We start from the raw sequence: 21,939 nt of genomic DNA, 5'->3' as shown, positions 1-21,939 counted from the left end.
GGTCGAGGAGAAAGAGAGCGAGGACCTGACTCAGTAAATATGACAGCATTCTCTGTGTTTCCTCCTTGACTATTCACCATTGCTAAATGATAAGCTTAATAGATCAATCATAATCTGTGTGTTTCTTTTTATTGTGTGTTTCTAAGCGTAATAATGAATCCTATCTTTATAAAGAAGTGTGGTTCTCTCTTGCTTTGACAAATGCTGGCTCTAATACAATTTAAAGACCTTACGTTTCCTTTAAGATTGTTGATATGAGACTTGATGAACGGAGGCTAAACTACTAATCAGAGTTTCAAGTTAATTGTTCTCTTTGAATAAAAATGATTACTGGTGCCCTTATAAAACGCTATTAATTTGAAATAGTAGGCAGATTAATTAATTAAGTCACCAATTATCAACAATTATTAGACCACTAAAGTCCCTAAGCATGTTGAAAATGTCCGGCACCCTGTAATTAACTTTAAAATCTGTCCCCCATAAGAATATTGATAAATAGCCCTGAACTATGCTATAAACTAAAACAACTTTATTGTCCATTGGTTAGAATGGAACTTTGTCTTCGGTCTATCCAAACACCCCCTGATATACACAGACATGTTGAGAGGCACAGGGTCAGCAGGAGTACAGCTCTAGCATTGGGATACAACATCGGCAGCCTACAGTGCCTTCAGAAAGTATTCACACCCCTTTACTTTTTCCATATTATATTGTGTTACAGCTTGAATTTAAAATGGATTAAAATTAAGATTTCATGTCACTGGACTACACACAATACCGCATAATGTCAAAGTGGAATTATGTTTTTAGACATTTTTACAAATTAATAAAAAATGAAAAGATTAAATGTCTTGAGTTAATAAGTATTCAACCCTTTTGTTATGGCAAGCCTAAATACGTTCAGGAGTAGACATTTCCTTAACGAGTCTCATAATACGTTGCATGGACTCACTCTGTGTGCAATAATAGTGTTTAATATAATATTTGAATGAATACCTCATCTCTGTACCCCGCACATACAATTATCTGTAAGGTCCCTCAGTCGAGCAGTGAATTTCAAACACAGATTCAACCACAAAGAGCAGGGAGGTTTTCAATGCCTCACAAAGGGCACCTATTGGTAGATGGGTACAAATAAAAATATCCCTTTGAGCATGGTGAAGTTATTAATTGAACTTTGGATGGTGTATCAATACACCCAGTCACTACAAAGACACAGACGTCCTTCCTAACTCAGTTGCCGGTGAGGAATGAAACCACTCAGGGATTTCACCATGAGGCCAATGGTGACTTTAAAATAGTTACAGAGTTTAATGACTGTGAAAGGAGAAAACTGAGCATGGCTCAACAACATTGTAGTTACTCCACAATAGTAACCTAAATGACAGAGCGAAAAGAAGGAAGCCGGTACAGAATACAAATATTCTAAAACATACATCCTGTTTGCAATACGGCACTGAAGTAAAACTGCAAAAAAAAAAATCAGGCAAAGAAATTAACTTTATGTCCTGAATACAAAGCGTTATGTTTGGGGCTAATCCAACAAAACATCACTGAGTATCACTCTACATATTTTCAAGCATGGTGGACGCTGCATCATCTTATGGGTATGCTTGTCATCGGCAAGGACTAAGGAGTTTTCTTTTTTAATAAAAAGAAACAGAATAGAGCTATGCACGGTCAAAATCCTAGAGGAAAACCTGGTTCAGTCTGCTTTCCAACAGATACTGGGAGACAAATTCACCTTTCAGCAGGACAATAACCTAAAACACAAGGCTACAGTGGCTTGCGAAAGTATTCACCCCCCCCTTGGCATTTTTCCTGTTTTGTTGCCTTACAACCTGGAATTAAAATTGATTTTTGGGGAGTTTGTATCATTTGATTTACACAACATGCATACCACTTTGAAGATGCCATTTTTTTGTGTGTGAAACAAACAAGAAATAAGACCAAAAAAAAGAACTTGAGCGTGCATAACTATTCATCCCCCCAAAGTCAATACTTTGTTAAGCCACCTTGTCTCCTGGGGTATGTCTTTATAAGCTTGGCACACTTAGCCACTGGAATTTTTGCCCATTCTTCAAGGCAAAACTGCTCCAGCTCCTTCAAGTTGGATGGGTTCCGCTGGTGTATTGCAATCTTTAAGTCATACCACAGATTCTTAATTGGATTGAGGTCTGGGCTTTGACTAGGCCATTCCAAGACATTTAAATGTTTACCCTTAAACCACTAGTGTTGCTTTAGCAGTATGCTTAGAGTCACTGTCCTGCTGGAAGGTGAAACTCTGTCCCAGTTTCAAATCTTTGGAAGACTGAAACAGGTTTCCCTAAAGAATTTCCCTGTATTTAGCGCCATCCATCATTCCTTCAATTCTGACCAGTTTCCCAGTCCCTGCCAATGAAAAACATCCCCACAGCATGATGCGGCCACCACCATGCTTCACTGTGGGGATGGTGTTCTCGGGGTGATGAGAGGTGTTGGGTTTGCAACAGACATAGTGTTTTCCTTGATGGCCAAAAAGGTCAATTTTAGTCTCATTTGACCAGAGTACCTTCTTCCAAATGATTGGGGAGTCTCCCACATGCTTTTTGGCGAACACCAAACGTGTTTGCTTATTCTTTTCTTTAAGCAATGGCTTTTTTTCTGGCCACTCTTCCATAAAGCCCAGCTCTGTGGAGTGTATGGCTTAAAGTGGTCCTATGGACAGATACTCCAACCTCCGCTGTGGAGCTTTGCAGCTCCTTCAGGGCTATCTTTGGTCTCTTTGTTTCCTCTCTGATTAATGCCCTCCTTGCCTGGTCCGTGAATTTTACTGGGCGGCCCTCTCTTGGCAGGTTTGTTGTGGTGCCATATTCTTTCCATTTTTTAATAATGGATTTAACGGTGCTCCGTGGGATGTTCAAAGTTTCTGATATTTTTTTTATAACCCAACCCTGATCTGTACTTCTCCACAACTTTGTCCCTGACCTGTTTGGAGAGCTCCTTGGTCTTCATGGTGCCGCTTGCTTGGTGGTGCCCCTTGCTTAGTGGTGTTGCAGACTCTGGGGCGTTTCAGAACAGGTGTATATACAGTGGGGAGAACAAGTATTTGATACACTGCCGATTTTGCAGGTTTTCCTACTTACAAAGCATGTAGAGGTCTGTAATTTTTTATCATAGGTACACTTCAACTGTGAGAGACGGAATCTAAAACAAAATTCTAGAAAATCACATTGTATGATTTTTAAGTAATTCATTTGCATTTTATTGCATGACATAAGTATTTGATCACCTACCAACCAGTAATAATTCCGGCTCTCACAGACCTGTTAGTTTTTCTTTAAGAAGCCCTCCTGTTCTCCACTCATTACCTGCATTAACTGCACCTGTTTGAACTCGTTACCTGTATAAAAAGACACCTGTCCACACACTCAAACAGACTCCAACCTCTCCACAATGGCCAAGACCAGAGAGCTGTGTAAGGACATCAGGGATAAAATTGTAGACCTGCACAAGGCTGGGATGGGCTACAGGACAATAGGCAAGCAGCTTGGTGAGAAGGCAACAACTGTTGGCGCAATTATTAGAAAATGGAAGAAGTTCAAGATGACGGTCAATCATCCTCGGTCTGGGGCTCCATACAAGATCTCACCTCGTGGGGCATCAATGATCATGAGGAAGGTGAGGGATCAGCCCAGAACTACACGGCAGGACCTGGTCAATGACCTGAAGAGAGCTGGGACCACAGTCTCAAAGAAAACCATTAGTAACACACTACGCCGTCATGGATTAAAATCCTGCAGTGCACGCAAGGTCCCTCTGCTCAAGCCAGCGCATGTCCAGGCCCGTCTGAAGTTTGCCAATGACCATCTGGATGATCCAGAGGAGGAATGGGAGAAGGTCATGTGGTCTGATGAGCAAAAATATAGCTTTTTGGTCTAAACTCCACTCGCCGTGTTTGGAGGAAGAAGAAGGATGAGTACAATCCCAAGAACACCATCCCAACCGTGAAGCATGGAGGTGGAAACATCATTCTTTGGGGATGCTTTTCTGCAAAGGGTTGGGGATGCTTTTCTGCAAAGGGGACAGGACGACTGCACCGTATTGAGGGGAGGATGGATGGGGCCATGTATCGCGAGATCTTGGCCAACAACCTCCTTCCCTCAGTAAGAGCATTGAAGATGGGTCGTGGCCGGGTCTTCCAGCATGACAACGACCTGAAACACACAGCCAGGGTAACTAAGGAGTGGCTCCATAAGAAGCATCTCAAGGTCCTGGAGTGGCCTAGCCAGTCTCCAGACCTGAACCCAATAGAAAATCTTTGGAGGGAGCTGAAAGTCCGTATTGCCCAGCGACAGCCCCGAAACCTGAAGAATCTGGAGAAGGTCTGTATGGAGGAGTGGGCCAAAATCCCTGCTGCAGTGTGTGCAAACCTGGTCAAGACCTACAGGAAACGTATGATCTCTGTAATTGCAAACAAAGGTTTCTGTACCAAATATTAAGTTCTGCTTTTCTGATGTATCAAATACTTATGTCATGCAATAAAATGCAAATTAATTACTTAAAAATCATACAATGTGATTTTCTGGATTTTTGTTTTAGATTCTGTCTCTCACAGTTGAAGTGTACCTATGATAAAAATCATGTGACACTTAGATTGCACACAGGTGGAATTTATGTAACTATTTATGTGACTTCTGAAGGTAATTAGTTGCACCAGATCGTATTTATTTAGGGGCTTCATAGAAAAGGGGCTGAATAAATATGCATGGACCACTTTTCCGTTATTTATTTTTTAGAATATTTTGAAACAAGTAATTTTTTTCATTTCACTTCACCAATTTGGACTATTTTGTATATGTCCATTACTTGAAATCCATATAAAAATCAATTTAAATTACAGGTTGTAATGCAACAAAATAGGAAAGTATTCAAACCCCTTGACTTTTGTTAAGTTACAGCCTTATTCTAAAATGGATTAAATAAAAACAGTTCCTCAGCAATCTACACACAATTATTTATTTATTAAAAATAAAAAACAGAAATACCTTCTTTACATAAGTATTCAGCCCCTTTGCTATGAGACTCGAAATTGAGCTCAGGTGCATCCTGTTTCCAATGATCATTCTTGAGATGTTTCTACAACTTGATTGGATTCCACCTGTGGTAAATTCAATTGATTGGACATGATTTGGAAAGGCACACACCTGTCTATATAAGGTCCCACAGTTGACAGTGCATGTCAGAGCAAAAACCAAGCCATGAGGTTGAAAGAATTGTCCGTAGAGCTCCGAGACAGGATTGTGTCGAAGCCCAGGTCTGGGGAACGGTAAAAAAAAAATTCTGCAGCGTTGAAGGTCCCCCATCACTCTTAAATGGAAGAAGTTTGGAACCACCAAGTCTCTTCCTAGAGCTGGCTGCCCGGCCAAACTGAGCAATCGGGGAGAAGGGCCTTGGTCAGGCAGGTGACCAAGAACCCGATGGTCACTCTGACAGAGCTCTAGAGTTCGTCTGTGGAGATGGGAGAACCTTCCAGAAGGACAACCATCTCTGCAGCACTCCACCAATTAGGCCTTTATGGTAGAGTGGCCAGACTGAGCCACTCCTCAGTAAAAGACACAAGACAGCCGTTTGGAATTTGCCAAAAGGCACCTAAAGACTCTCAGACCATGAGAAACAAGATTCTCTGGTCTGATGAAACCAAGATTGAACTCTTTGACCTGAATGCCAAACGTTACGTCTGGAGGAAAGCTGGCAACATCCCTACGGTGAAGCATGGTGGTGGCAGCATCATGCTGTGGGGATGTTTTTCAGCGGCAGGGACTGGGAGACCAGTCAGGATCGAGGCAAAGATGAACGGAGCAAAGTACAGAGAGATCCTTGATGAGAACCTGCTCCAGAGCTCTCAGGACCTCAGACTGGGGCAAAGGTTGACCTTCCAATAGGACAACAACCCTAAGCACACAGCCAAGACAACGCAGGAGTGGCTTCGGGACAAGTCTATGAATGTCCTTGAGTGGCCCAGCCAGAGCCTGGACTTAAACCTGATCGAACATCTCTGGAAAGACCTCAAAATAGCTGTGCAGCAACGCTCCTCATCCAACCTGACAGAGCTTGAGAAGATCTGCAGAGTAGAATTTGAGAAACTCCCCAAATACAGGTGTGTCAAGCTTGTAGCGTCATACCCAATAAGACTTGAGGCTGTAATTGCTGCCAAAGGTGCTTCAACAACGTACTGAGTAAAGGGTCTGAATACTTATGTAAATGTAATATTTCAGTATTTTGTTTTATAAATTAGCAAAACTTTCTAAAAACCTGTTTTTGCTTTGTTATTATGGGGTATTGTTTGTAGATTGATGAGGGGAAAAAAACTATTTAATACATTTTAGAATAAGGCTGTAACCTAACAAAATGTGGAAAAAGTCAAAGGGTCTGAATACTTTCCGAAGTTGCTTGCCTAGAAGACATTTAATGTTGCTGAGTGGCCTAGTTACAGTTTTGATTTAAATCGGCTTGAAAATCTATGGCAAGACTTGAAAATGGCTGTCTAGCAACTAAAATATATTTACCCAAGGAGACCAGGCCCAGCCCGGGGCTTGAACCAGCAGCCAAAAGGTTTCTGGTTTAGGCCCCGGGCCACTCTAACCTCTAGACTACTGCCTAATCATCTATTTTCCCAGGGAGACCAGGATAAAAGGCCCATCTCTTATCTGTTGATCTTCAGGGGAGGAATATGCCTGGGGTCCGGGGGGAAAAACTGCAGTAAATAAGGCCATGAAAGTCACCTGGACCATAAACTAGCTGATGACCCGGTCACATAAATTACAAAGTAGTACATTTATACATAGATCACTTCTCATCCTTTCATTTAGGCCTAATCCTTGAGCTTTTAACAGAGTGCTGGAGGAAGATAACCACGACTGTTGATGGTTTCTATGAGGATTGAGGCCCCACTTACCGAAGCTGTCGTCTGTGAGTTCTTCTCCAAGTCCCTCTGTTACAGATACGCCTCCGATTCCCTTCTCCCCTTTCATCGCCTATAGATACACATTGAGAATGTGTTAGTATTATACATTGAGCTGTACTTCCACGGCATCAACAGTGTGATAAGTTAATGGCCCAAAAAAGGCAAGGACACAGCAATATCACGCCCTTTGTGTTTGAGTTAAGGCCATACATAGATTTCCTGAGAACTCGTACACACCAGTCCACAGGTAATGACTTACGTCGAGAAATTGCACACACAAACAGGCTTTCTCTCCCTTCTCCCTCTCACCTCTCTGAACTTCTGAAGGTAGAGTTTCAGGGGCTCCACGTACATGTCGAACCCCAGGGTGGACATGGCAAACAGGATGTCCTCGCCGTTGATGGTCTTCCTCTTTTCCTGGTGACAGCGCTCGCTGGCCTCCGACGTGATGAAGCTGATGAACTCGCTCACACACTCCTGCACACACTCCTTGGCATCTTTCGCTATCTAGAAATAATTAATAGGTAAAGGTGGATCTGGGTCAACATGCAGCCTAAAAGGTTGATTTTGCACACGTGGAAACAACATTCAGGGATGGTTTCCTGAACACAGATTAAGCCTGGTCCTGCACTAAAAAGTAGTGACAGTTACATATTGCAATATTATTTTGGGACGATATCGATATTTGACTATAAAATAGTTTTTTTCTACTGTAGGTAGTATTAGCTAGCGCTAGTCGGCGCCAAAACTCCGGTATTTTTCATCCTATAGCTTATTCTCCATCCTCTTTTTTAATAGTGAGCCAACATGTTTTCAGCACTTTTATTACCCCGACCGATCAAAACTTGTTTTCTCATGCTCTCTCTTGTCTCTCTGCAGCTCACATATAGTGAGCAATATGTTTGGAACATCAAATTGCAATACATATAGAATCGTGAAAATCGCAATACATATTGTATCGGCACCTAAGTATTGTGATAATATCGTATCGTGAGGTCCCTGGCAATTTCCAGCCCTACTAAAAAGCATGGTCATTGGAGAATCTTCAGAAAGTGTGTCAGAGAAACCACCCCTCATGTTCAAATTTGATGTGTTGTTGATGGATTTGGTGAAAAACACAGATGGCCAAGTCAACCTGACCTGTGCAACTTACGTGGAACGTCACATCTGTTGTTGTTAATCAGGCATGGAAGCCATGCTTGGTGGGAAAACACTGAACAAAAGTCAGGCAGCAAACAAGCAGCCGTTGAGAGCTTTACCACCTGGAGCTGGAATGAGGGAGTACCAGGAGGCTCAAGGACATGTAGCCTACTGTATGAAGATTCCACCGTAGCTGGAAGGGGGAGTATTATCAGTGTGTGACTAGTTAAATGGCCAAGAAAGAGACACATCAATAACAATCATTTTGTGTTTGGGCCGTGGCAGAGGAGAAACAGACCCACACTGGTGAATATTTAGTCTTGCAAGATGATTTAAAAAATGTACAGTGTATCCTTGGGTGACCTCAAAGGTGCTTCTGTGCTGAAGACAGTGTATTCAGTCTCAGTGTTTCCTCTACCACTGCATGAGTCCATCTTACTTCAAAATACATGGCCTCAAATTGGTTATGACAGTAATTTAGGGGTTGTTGGCAGCCCTATATGATGATTATGTAGTCTATGTGTCTGGCTTTGCCACTCTTTCAATCTTGATTTGTGTAGATTTATGAACCTTACAGAATCCAAATAAAGAAAAGCAAAAAACAGCAAAGCAAAAAATGTATTACTTCTTTAAGCAAACACCATCATCAAGTTTGCTGACGACACGACTGTGGTAGGCCTGATCACCGACGGCAATGAGGGAGGAAGTCCAAGACATAGCAATGTGGTGCCAGGACAACAACCTCTACCTCAATGTCACTAAGACCATGGAGCTGATTGTGGACTATAGGAGAAAGAGGGGAGAGCACGCCCTCATCCACATCGACGGGGCTGCTGTGGAGCGGGTCGAGAGTTTCAAGTTCCTTGGCGTCCACACACCCCCACACAGTTGTGAAGAGGACACGGCAGTGCCTCGTCCCCAAGAGAGCATCTTGACTGGCAGCATCCCAGCATTACCGCAAAGCGTTACAAAGGGTGGTGCGGACAGCCCAGTACATCACTGGGGCTGAGCTCTCTGCCTCCAGGACCTCTATATCAGGCAGTGTCAGAGGAAGGCCTGAAAAATTGCCAAAGACTCCAGTTGCCCAAGCCATAGACTGTTCACTTTGCTACCGTCCGGCAAACGATACCGGAGCATCGGCTCTCCGACTAACAGGCGCCAAGACAGCTTCTACCCACAAGACAGACAGCAGTCAATTAATGGTACCAAAACTATCTGCAATTACTATCTTGCACTGACCCTACGCACACTCACTATACTTTATATACACACCATTTACACACACACTCACTCCCACACACTACTGTCACTCCCACACAAATTCCTCATACATTCAAACACTACATCTGCACACACATACATACACTGCATTCAGAAAAGATTTCAGACCCCTTATCAATCTACACACAATACCCCATAATGAAAAAACAATTTTATAACTGAAAATAAAAAACATTTACATAAGTATTCAGACCCTTTACTAAGTACTTTATTGAAGCACCTTTGGCAGAGATTACATCCTCGAGTCTTCTTAGGTATACCTATATTTGGGGAGCTTCTCCCATTCTTCTCTGCAGATTCTCTCAAGCTCTGTCAGGTTGGATGGGGAGCGTCGCTGCACAGCTATTTTCAGGTCTCTCCAGAGATGTTCGATCTCCTGCGTTGTCTTGGCTGTGTGCTTGGGGTCATTGTCCTGTTGGAAGGTGAACCTTCACCCCAGTCTGAGGTCCTGAGCTATCTGGAACAGGTTTTCATCAAGGATCTCTCTGTATTTTGCTACGTTCATCTTTCTCTCGATCCTGACTAGTCTCCCAGTCAATGCCCCTGAAAAACATCCCCACAGCATGATGCTGCCACCACAATGCTTCAGGTTTCCTCCAGACGTGACGCTTGGCATTCCGGCCAAAGTGTTCAATCTTGGTGTCATCAGACCAGGGAATCTTGTTTCTCATGGTCTGAGAGTCTTTAAGTGCCTTTTGGCAAACTCCAAGCGGGCTGTCATGTGCCTTTTACTGAGGAGTGGCTTCCGTCTGGCCACTCTACCATAAAGGCCTGATTGGTGGAGTGCTGCAAAGATGGTTGTCCTTCTGGAAGGTTCTCCCATCTCCACAGAGGAACTCTGGAGCTCTGTCAGTGTGACCATCGGGTTCTTGGTTACCTCCCTGACCAAGTCCCTTCTCCCCCGATTGCTCAGTTTGGCCGGGCGGCCAGCTCTAGGAAGAGTCTTGGTGGTTCCAAACGTCTTCCATTTTAGAATGATGGAGGCCACTGTGCTCTTGGGGACCTTCAATGCTGCAGAAATGTTTTGGTACCCTTCCCCAGATCTGTGCCTCGACACAATCCTGTCTCGGCGCTCTACGGACAATTCCTTCGACCCTCATGGCTTGGTTTTTGCTCTGACATTCACTGTCAACTGTGGGACCTTTATATAGACAGGTGTGTGCCTTTCCAAATCATGTCCAATCAATTGAATTTACCACAGGTGGACGCCAATCAAGTTGTATAAACATCAAGGATGATCAATGGAAACAGGATGCACCTGATTTCAATTTCGAGTCTCATAGCAAAGGGTTTGAATACTTAACGCTCTGGATAAGAGTGTCTGCTAAATTACAAAAATGTAAATGTATTTCAGTTATTTAATTTTTTTACATTTGCAAACATTTCTAAAATCCAGTTTTTGCTTCGTCATTATGGGGTATTATGTGTAGCTTGATGAGGAAAAACATTAATTTCATCAATTTTAGAAGAAGGCTGTAACGTAACAAAATGTGGAAAAAGTCAGAGGCCTGAATAGGCACTGTAACACACACACACAGACACACAATAGGGCTGGGCGATATGGCCAAAATATCATATCACGGTAGTTTAAAAAAAATGGGATGTTATGATGGTATTTGACGGTAGTTTGACCCTAGGGGTGGGCGGTATACCGGTATGACATTGTGCCATGATATGGATTTTGCCATATCATGATAAATTAATGTATGACATAAGGCGTTTTTGTTTCGTTCAAAATGTCTGTCGAGTGATACAGCCTAGTGGGCTAGTTCAAATTGTTTATTTTACTAAAAACTGTCTTTTTTAGCAAAGAAGAAAACTAGAAGCATGGACGTTACACACAATCTGCCTGCCAATCAAAGTCAACAAACAAGCATGCACAACTGCAGAGTAAGCAAACATTTAGTGAAGTAAACTCCTTTTGTTTGCAAAAGTGTCCGAAAATCAAGCGCAAAAGTGTAAGCAAGCATTGAGGATGACTGTAGACAAGGAAAATAACGCTATTGAGGTTGATTTGCAGGACGACAAAGAATTGGTTTGAAAAAAGGGGGCCTCCTCTGTCGTTTGGAACTGGTTTGGCTTTAAGATATCCGACCTCGACCAACAAACAGTACTGTGTAAGTTGTGTCGACGCAATCTTTTCCACCACCTGAAAACCCTGCATGTGTGTGATTATGAAGAATCTACCATAATGTGTGCAACAAGTCCCCGGAGAAAGTCCCAAGACATCATCAAGCCAGACCCGCACTCAGCTATTACTCAAGGCATCATTCGTTAGTGGTACTCCCTATGACAAGAAGAGCAAGAAGTGGAATGAGATAACGAGTGCAATTACGTATCACTTAGCGAAAGACATTGAACCAATTAAAACTGTGGAGAAAGATGGTTTCAGAAAGTTGATTCGAACTCTAGACCCAAGATACGAGATCCCAAGCCGTAAATACTTCAGCAAAACATGTCTGCCAGAACTCTACACAGAAATCCGTAATGCTGCATTCTTCTCTACCACTGCCGACTTATGGTCAAGCCGGACCACAGAGCCAGACATTAGCCTCACGATTCATTACATTGACGACAACTGGAAGCTGCAAAGCAAATGCCTTCAGACCTCTTATTTCCCAGACGACCACACCAGAGAAATAATTGCAGCTGGGCTGAGGGAGGCACTTTCATCCTGGGGCTTGAAAGAGTCGCGTCAAGTATGTATGGCTACCCACAGCGATCGAACATGGTCAAAGCATTGGAGCTGAACAAATGGACAAGACTAGGTTGTTTCGGACACAGGCTACACATTGCTATTTTTATTTCACCTTTATTTAACCAGGTAAGCCATTTGAGAACAAGTTCTCATTTACAACTGCAACCTGGCCAAGATAAAGCAAAGCAGTGCGATTAAAAACAACAACACAGAGTTACATATGGGGTAAAACAAAACATAAAGTCAAAAAATACAACAGAAAATATATATACAGTGTGTGCGAATGTATTAAATTATGGAGGTAAGGCAATAAATAGCCTATAGTGCAAAATAGTTACAATTTCGTATTAACACTGGAATGATAGATGTGCAAATAGAGATACTGGGGTGCAAATTAGCAAAATAAATAACAATATGGGGATGAGGTAGTTGGGTGGGCTAATTTCAGAATGGCTGTGTACAGGAGCAGTGATCGGTAAGCTGCTCTGACAACTGACGCCTAAAGTTAGTGAGGGAGATAAGAGTCTCCAGCTTCAGAGATTTTTGCAGTTCGTTCCAGTTGTTGGCAGCAGAGAACTGGAAGGAATGGCGGCCAAAGGAGGTGTTGGCTTTGGGGATGACCAGTGAGATATACCTACTGGAGCGCAGACTACGGGTGGGTGTTGCTATGGTGACCAGTGAGCTAAGGTAAGACAGGGATTTGCCTAGCAGTGATTTATAGATGGCCTGGAGCCAGTGGGTTTGGCGACGAATATGTAGTGAGGGCCAGCCAACAAGTGCGTACAGGTCACAATGGTGGGTAGTATATGGGGCTTTGGTGACAAAACTGTTGGCACTGTGATAGACTACATCCAATTAGCTAAGTAGAGTGTTGGAGGCTATTTTGTAAATGACATCGCCGAAGTCAAGGATCGGTAGGATAGTCAGTTTTACGAGGGCATGTTTGGCAGCATGAGTGAAGGAGGCTTTGTTGCGAAATAGGAAGCCGATTCTAGATCTAACTTTTGATTGGAGATTCTTAATGTGAGTCTGGAAGGAGAGTTTACAGTCTAACCAGACACCTAGATATTTGTAGTTGTCCACATACTCTAGGTCAGACCAGCTGAGAGTAGTGATTCTAGTCGGGTGGGCGGGTGCAAGCAGCGTTCGGTTGAAGAGCATGCATTTACTTTTACTAGTGTTTAAGAGCAGTTGGAGGCTACAGAAGGAGTGTTGTATGGCGTTGAAGCTCGTTTGGAGGTTTGTTAACACAGTGTCCAATGAAGGGCCAGATGTATACAAAATGGTGTCGTCCGCATAGAGGTGGATATGAGCTTCACCAGCAGCAAGAGCAACATCATTGATATACACAGAGAATAGAGTCGGCCCGAGAATTGAACCCTGTGGCACCCCCATAGAGACGGCCAGAGGTCCAGACAACAAGCCCTCCGATTTGACACATTGAACTCTATCTGAGAAGTAGTTGGTGAACCAGGCGAGGCAGTCATTAGAGAAACCAAGGCTATTTAGTCTGCCAATAAGAATGCGGTGGTTGACCGAGTCGAAAGCCTTGGCCAGGTCGATGAAGACGGCTGCGCAGTACTGTCTTTTATCGATCGCGGTTATAATATCGTTTAGGACCTTGAGCGTGGCTGAGGTGCACCCATGACCAGCTCGGACACCGGATTCCATAGTGGAGAAGGTACGGTGGGATTCGAAATGGTCGGTGATCTGTTTGTTGACTTGGCTTTCAAATACTTTCGAAAGGCAGGGCAGGATGGATATAGGTCTGTAACAGTTTGGATCTAGAGTGTCACCCCCTTTGAAGAGGGGGATGACCGCAGCAGCGTTCCAATCTCTGGGTATTTCAGATGTTACGAAAGAGAGGTTGAACAGGCTAGAAATAGGGGTTGCGACAATTTCGGCGGCTAGTTTTAGAAAGAAAGGGTCCAGATTGTCTAGCCCAGATGATTTGTAGGGGTCCAGATTTTGCAGCTCTTTCAGAACATCAGCTGGCTGAATTTGTGTGAGGGAGAAGCGGGGGGGGGGCATGGGCAAGTTGCAGTGGAGGGTGCAGAGCTGGTGGCCGGGGTAGTGGTAGCCAGGTGGAAAGCATGGCCAGCCGTAGCAAAATGCTTGTTGAAAACAGAGCTAGGTAGAAAAATAACGTAACTTAAAAACAGCAACTTAAAATGCAGAATAACTATTTTATTCCTTATCTTCTCTGTTTAAAGTTATAGCTGACTACACTGCCTGATCCTTCTTATATGTTAAGCCAAATATACAGTATCTCACAAAAGTGAGTACACCCCTCACATTTTTGTTAATATTTGAGTATATCTTTTCATGTGACAACACTGAATAAATGACACTTTGCTACAATGTAAAGTAGTGAGTGTACAGCTTGTATAACAGTGTAAATTTGCTGTCCCCTCAAAATAACTCAACACACAGCCATTCATGTCTAAACCGCTGGCAACAAAAGTGAGTACACCCCTAAGTGAAAATGTCCAAATTGGGCCCAATTAGCCATTTTCCCTCCCCGGTGTCATGTGACTCGCTAGTGTTACAAGGTCTCAGGTGTGAATGGGGAGCAGGTGTGTTAAATGTGGTGTCATCGCTCTCACACTCCCTCATACTGGTCACTGGAAGTTCAACATGGCACCTCATGGCAAAGAAGTCTCTGAGGATCTGAAAAAAAGAATTGTTGCTCTACATAAAGATGGGCTATAAGAAGATTGCCAAGACCCTGAAACTGAGCTGCAGCAAGGTGGCCAAGACCATACAGCGGTTTAACAGGACAGGTTCCACTCAGAACAGGCCTCGCCATGGTCGACCAAAGAAGTTGAGTGCACGTGCTCAGTGTCAAATCCAGAGGTTGTCTTTGGGAAATAGACGTATGAGTGCTGCCAGCTTTGCTGCAGAGGTTGAAGGGGTGGGGGGTCAGCCTGTCAGTGCTCAGACCATACGCCGCAGACTGCATCAAATTGGTCTGCATGGCTGTCGTCCCAGAATGAAGCCTCTTCTAAAGATGATGCACAAGAAAGCCCGCAAACAGTTTGCTGAAGACAAGCAGACTAAGGACATGGATTACTAGAACCATGTCCTGTGGTCTGATGAGACCAAGATAAACGTATTTGGTTCAGATGGTGTCAAGCGTGTGTGGCGCCAACCAGGTGAGGAGTACAAAGACAAGTGTGTCTTGCCTACAGTCAAGCATGGTGGTGGGAGTGTCATGGTCTGGGGCTGCATGAGTGGCACTGGGGAGTGGCACTGGGGAGCTACAGTTCATTGAGGGAACCATGAATGCCAACATGTACTGTGTCATACTGATGCAGAGCATGATCCCCTCCCTTCGGAGACTGGGCCGCAGGGCAGTATTCCAACATGATAACGACCCCAAACACACCTCCAAGACGACCACTGCCTTGCTAAAGAAGCTGAGGGTAAAGGTGATGGACTGGCCAAGCATGTCTCCAGACCTAAACCCTATTGAGCATCTGTGGGGCATCCTCAAACGGAAGGTGGAGGAGTGCAAGGTCTCTAACATCCACCAGCTCCGTGATGTCGTCATGGAGGAGTGGAAGAGGACTCCAGTGGCAACCTGTGAAGCTCTGGTGAACTCCATGCCCAAGAGGGTTAAGGCAGTGCTGGAAAATGATGGTGGCCACACAAAATAGTGACACTTTGGGCCCAATTTGGACATTTTCACTTAGGGGTGTACTCACTTTGGTTGCCAGCGGTTTAGACATTAATGGCTGTGTGTTGTGTTATTTTGAGGGGACAGTAAATGTACACTGTTATACAAGCTGTACACTCACTACTTTACATTGTAGCAAAGTGTAATTTCTTCAGTGTTGTCACATGAAAAGATATACTCAAATATTTACAAAAATGTGAGGGGTGTACTCACTTTTGTGAGATACTGTATACAGCTATGCAAATCTATAATATTTGTAAATGTGTGCAATATCCAAACATGACATCGATTACATTGCTTTTATTTATAATTGATACATTAGCCTATGGTTTCAATATATGAATCTATCCTCTCTCTTTCAATAATAAATAGCCTACTCAAATGATCCCGTTTTCTAAAGCAACATAGCGCTCTTAATCAAATCAAATTTTATTTGCCACATGCGCCGAATACAACAGGTGTAGACATTCCAGTGAAATGCTTACTTACAGCCCTTAACCAACAATGTATTTATTTCTTAATAAAAAAGTAAAATAAAACAACCAAAAAGTGTTGAGAAAAAAAGAGCAGAAGTAAAATAAAATAACAGTAGGGAGGCTTTATACAGGGGGGTACCGGTGCAGAGTCAATGTGCAGGGGCACCGGCTAGTTGAGGTAATATGTACGTGGGTAGAGTTAAAGTGACTACGCATAAATAATTAACACAACAGTTGTATGTAAATCTATAGATGGATTAAATGTATAATCTTGTCCAGTGTCCATGCTGTAAATTGTTGTAATTACAGCAGATGCAATGTTATTTCTATTGAATAATTGTGAATCATATGTCATTCTTTTTCACCTTTTTATTTTTCAGAGAGGAGTGTCCAAAACTAACCTTGAGTTTCCCGGGCCACAGGAGTGTGCAAGAAAGTGCTCAGCACATTTTTCTATAATTGGAAGAAGCAGAAGGCCCTGACAAGTACACAGGATAAACTGAGCCTGCCCCTCCACAAGCTCATCACGGAATCCCCGACAAGGTAGGGAACTCGACTACAGATGATGGAAAGAGTCCTGGAGCAGGAATAGGCCATCACACAAGTCCTGGCAGCAGACAAAAAAACACGGCACCTTGCACCCTCCTGGCAAGACATTGAGGTCTTTGAATCTATCACGGCAGCACTTAAGCCCCTCCAGGATTTCACAGATGCCCTGTCAGGAGAGACATACGTGAGTGTGTCCTATCTGAAGCTGGTCCTCCATTTGTTCAAGACGGAGGTTCTGAAATCAAATGAGGGCGAAGCCAAACTGACCCAAGAGATGAAGATGAGGGTCCTCAATTACCTGAATTACATTTACATTTTAGTCATTTAGCAGACGCTCTTATCCAGAGCGACTTACAGGAGCAGTTAGGGTTAAGTGCCTTGCTCAAGGGCACATCGACAGATTTTTCATATAGTCGACTGGGGATTAGAACCAGTGACCTTTCGGTTACTGGCACAACGCTCTTAACCACTAAGCTACCTGCCGCCCCCTACCTGCCGCCCCTTTGAATGACAAATAAACCGACCCTAAAACAGATGAGCTGCTCACCATGGCTACCTTTCTGGACCCAAGGTTCAAGACCACTTACATGACCACTGAGAAGCTGGTGGAGGTGAAGGTGAAAGCTGCCTCAGAGACAGAAGCCCTCCTGGTAGGGAACACAGCCGTGGGAGACTTATCTCTTGAAGAGGACCAGAGTGAGAGAGAGAAAGAAGCTGCCACTGCTCCACAATCAGCAAAGAAGTCCAAGAAGAGCCTTGAGAGCTTCTTTAAGAAAACTGGACAGCTACACTCTGATGATAACAACAGACAGTGAGGCTGATCCTTTGGAGTGGTGGCGAGTTCACGCATCCAACTTCCCACAATTGAGTTGTCTGACAAATAAATACTGACACATCCCTGCCACAAGTTCCCCCTCTGAGAGAGCATTTAGCCCTGGGGGCAATGTGGTCACATGCCACAGGGCAACTTTGAAGCCAGAAACTGTCAATAGGCTGGTGTTCCTGGCACGGAACTTGTGAAGAGGGAGGCAGTGAATTGTTACATGCTGAACTGAGAAACATACAGACAGTCTGGTTAATGCTTGAAGTTAGTTTGAAAAGGTTTACAACTTGAATTCATAATGACCGGTGTTATGCTGAAAAAAGACAGCACTTCTTATATTTGGCAGCAAAAAAAGTACTTTAAATATTTTTAAAATAAATTACTGCATATTTATTTAACTCATATACCTTTGTTTATGTTTCATGTTTGCACAGGTTTACCACAAAGTTTTTTTTTTTTTTTTTTTTAAAGAGCAATGCCTCCTTTCTGTTTCTATAAGGTTAAAAGCAATATTTTGTAATTTATTAACTTTGAAGGGCTCATTAAATGATTTTTTTTTTTTAATTGTACAGTATATCGTGATATGAATTTTAGTTTATATCGCCCACCCCTACGTGACCCTAGGGTGGTGTTGGATTCTAGCTTGAAATATATACTTATTCAAGTTACACATTTTTTTTTTTTCACCTTTATTTAACCAGGTAAGCCAGTTGAGAACAAGTTCTCATTTACAACTGCAACCTGGCCAAGATAAAGCAAAGCAGTGCGATAAAAACAACACAGAGTTACATATGGGGTAAAACAAAACATAAAGTCAAAAAATACAACAGAAAATATATATACAGTGTGTGTAAATGTTGCAAGTTATGGAGGTAAGGCAATAAATAGGCTATAGTGCAAAATAATTACAATTAGTATTAACACTGGAGTGATAGATGTGCAAGAGATGATGTGCAAATAGAGATACTGGGGTGCAAATGAGCAAAATAAATAACAATATGGGGATGAGGTAGTTGAGTGGGCTAATTTCAGATGGGCTGTGTACAGGTGCAATGATCGGTAAGGTGCTCTAACAACTGATGCTTAAAGTTAGTGAGGGAGATAAGAGTCTCCAGCTTCAGAGATTTTTGCAATTTGTTCCAGTCGTTGGCAGCAGAGAACTGGAAGGAATGGCGGCCAAAGGAGGTGTTGGCTTTGGGGATGACCAGTGAGATATACCTGCTGGAGCGCATACTACAGGTGGGTGTTGCTATGGTGACCAATGAGCTAAGATAAGGCAGGGATTTGCCTAGCAGTGATTTATAGATGGCCTGGAGCCAGTGGGTTTGGCGACGAATATGTAGTGAGGACCAGCCAACAAGAGCCTACAGGTCACAGTGGTGGGTAGTATATGGGGCTTTGGAGACAAAACGGATGGCACTGTGATAGACTACATCCAATTTGCTAAGTAGAGTGTTGGAGGCTATTTTGTAAATGACATCGCCGAAGTCAAGGATCGGTAGGATAGTCCGTTTTACGAGGGCATGTTTGGCAGCATGAGTGAAGGAGGCTTTGTTGCGAAATAGGAAACCGATTCTAGATTTAACTTTGGATTGGAGATTCTTAATGTGAGTCTGGAAGGAGAGTTTACAGTCTAACCAGACACCTAGGTATTTGTAGTTGTCCACATACTCTAGGTCATACCCGTCGAGAGTAGTGATTCTAGTCAGGTGGGTGGGTGCCAGCAGTGTTCGATTGAAGAGCATGCATTTAGTTTTACTAGTGTTTAAGAGCAGTTGGAGGCTACTGATGGAGCGTTGTATGGCATTGAAGCTCGTTTGGAGGTCTGTTAACAGTGTCCAATGAAGGGCCAGATGTATAGAAAATGGTGTCGTCCGCATAGAGGTGGATATGAGCTTCACCAGCAGCAAGAGCAACATCATTGATATACACAGAGAAAAGAGTCGCCCAAGAATTGAACTTGCCAGAGGTCCAGACAACAAGCCCTCCGATTTGACACATTGAACTCTATCTGAGAAGTAGTTGGTGAACCAGGCGAGGCAGTCATTTGAGAAACCAAGGCTGTTTAGTCTGCCAATAAGAATGCAGTGATTGACAGAGTCGAAAGCCTTGGCCAGGTCGATGAAGGTCTGTAACAGTTTGGATCTAGAGTGTCACCCCCTTTGAAGAGGGGGATGACCGCGGCAGCTTTCCAATCTCTAGGGATCTCAGACGTTACGAAAGAGAGGTTGAACAGACTAATAATAGGGGTTGCGACAATTTCGGCGGCTAGTTTTAGAAAGAAAGGGTCCAGATTGTCTAGCCCAGATGATTTGTAGGGGTCCAGATTTTGCAGCTCTTTCAGAACATCAGCCATCTGAATTTGTGTGAAGGAGAAGCGGGGGGGGCATGGGCAAGTTGAAGCGGAGGGTGCAGAGCTGGTGGCCGGGGTAGTGGTAGCCAGGTGGAAAGCATGGCCAGCCGTACCAAAATGCTTGTTGAAATTCTCGATTATTGTAGATTTATCGGTGGTGATAGTGTTTCCTAGCCGAGGAAGTGCTCTTATTCTCCATGGACTTTACAGTGTTCCAAAACCTTTTGGAGTTAGTGCTACAGGATGCAAATTTCTGTTTGAAAAAGTTAGCCTTTGCTTTCCTAACTGCTTGTGTATATTGGTTCCTAACTTCCCTGAAAAGTTGCATATCGCGGGGGCTATTCGATGCTAATGCAGTACGCCACAGGATGTTTTTGTGCTGGTCAAGGGCAGTCAAGTCTGAGGAGAACCAGGGGCTATATCTGTTCTTAGTTCTGTATTTTTTGAATGGGGCATGTTTATTTAAGATGAGAGGAAATTACTTTTAAAGAACAGCCAGGCATCCTCTAGAACTACATTACATGTACAATGTTACTGTTAAATCTCATGGATCCTATAGAGAGGTCCAAAGGGTAACAGTCTGGTTTCAGTCACTGATAAGGTTGGATTACCATGGATTAGGGAGGAGTGTGGAATGTGGGCCAATGTCAGGTCAGATGAAGTGACAAGAACAGTTCTATTACACACACATCACCTAAGTTCCTGCCTAGCAACAGAGATGTATTGACTGTCTAGATGTGCAAGGAGGAGACTCCGGCTATGGCTGTCTAGATGTGCAAGGAGGAGACTCTGGCAAATAGGAAGGTATAAATACTTGTGCTGTTGGAAACATGTCTTTGTCTTTTCAGCTGTTTGACCCAGTGTGGAATAAACCACAGTGGCAACACATACATTCTAAGTGATTTCAATGGGTCTTTCTCCATTCTGCTTGTTTTATACAGTTCAATTCAACAAGAAAAATATTTTTCTGCATTTTCATCAATTTCTGCACTCATGTGAGTTCATTTCCACACTACGTAGGGCAGCACCATATCGGCAAACAATCTAGGCCTTATTTTTAACCAAATGTTGCAATTGCGACTTGACTTGCGATTTAGAGCAAAACACTTGGGTGAACTGTTGGAATCATGGAAATAGAATGATTATTCTAATTATATAGTTAGAATATATTAGTGCGCACTTTGAATACAGTGTTGTTTGACATGACAATGAATGAAAATGCTAGGGAGGAGTTATTTTGACAGGGTAGGAACCAAAGTGTTGATATTTGTTTCCTACGGGACCCTATAATCTTTGCCTACATTGAGTGTTCTCTCTTAGCTACTTCATGTAGCTAAAAATATTAATGCTTCACGTATTCCTCTTTGATTTAGAAGATACTGTTGCACAAACAACATGCTGATGTAGGTCTACACCATCACTGGTATTATCAGGCTGTATAGCTAATTACGTTTGCTCTGACTTAGTACATTTATTAGCTAGCTAGCTAACTAGTGATTAGTATTAGCGGCTAACAAGATTTAGGCCCAACTTGCTAAGAAAAAACTAAGTAGCTGTTTGCAGATGTAGGAAACACAAACTAATAGAGTAATTATAGAACGCTAGTGGATTTATATTAAGAAACTAAGTGAAAACAGCATTGTTGTCATCAACATTGTTGCATGTGCTGCATTGACCATGCAGACTGAACGCAAGTGTCTTGTGGCCGAGCAACACCAAATGCACTCCTTGAGTGTCAGAGGGTGGGGCTAGGTCTGTGTGGAAAGCAGCATGGAGAGAGAGCAGAGAGAGATGACTCAAGTAGCGAAGTAAACTATAAAAATGGACGTTTCGCACGGCATATCACATTTAACAAACCAAACATTCAAATACCGTTATAGAAGGTAAAGTAAAAACCCAAACCGGTCCGTGCATCAATACCGGTATATAGTAAAATACAGTATACCGCCCAGCCCTAAGACACATCATAAACAAACATACATACACACACACTT

General features: G+C 43.1%; 1 pseudogene across 1 annotated transcript in view; it reads right to left on the bottom strand.

Moving 5' to 3' along the window:
* LOC311135427 (solute carrier family 41 member 2-like) overlaps positions 1-21,939 on the bottom strand; it is a 42,007-nt pseudogene that overhangs the window by 4,766 nt on the left and 15,302 nt on the right. The window contains exons 11-12 of the transcript XR_014615410.1: positions 7,256-7,453; positions 6,938-7,016 (exon numbers count right to left, since the gene is read on the bottom strand). The product of XR_014615410.1 is annotated as a solute carrier family 41 member 2-like (transcript). The remainder of the gene's footprint in view (positions 1-6,937; positions 7,017-7,255; positions 7,454-21,939) is intronic.

This window comes from Coregonus lavaretus, assembly GCF_964263955.1.
Source record: "Coregonus lavaretus genome assembly, chromosome: 9".
NCBI lineage: Eukaryota > Metazoa > Chordata > Actinopteri > Salmoniformes > Salmonidae > Coregonus > Coregonus lavaretus.
Note: the sequence above shows the minus strand (reverse complement) of the source record. Positions and strands in the feature narration are given on the sequence as shown.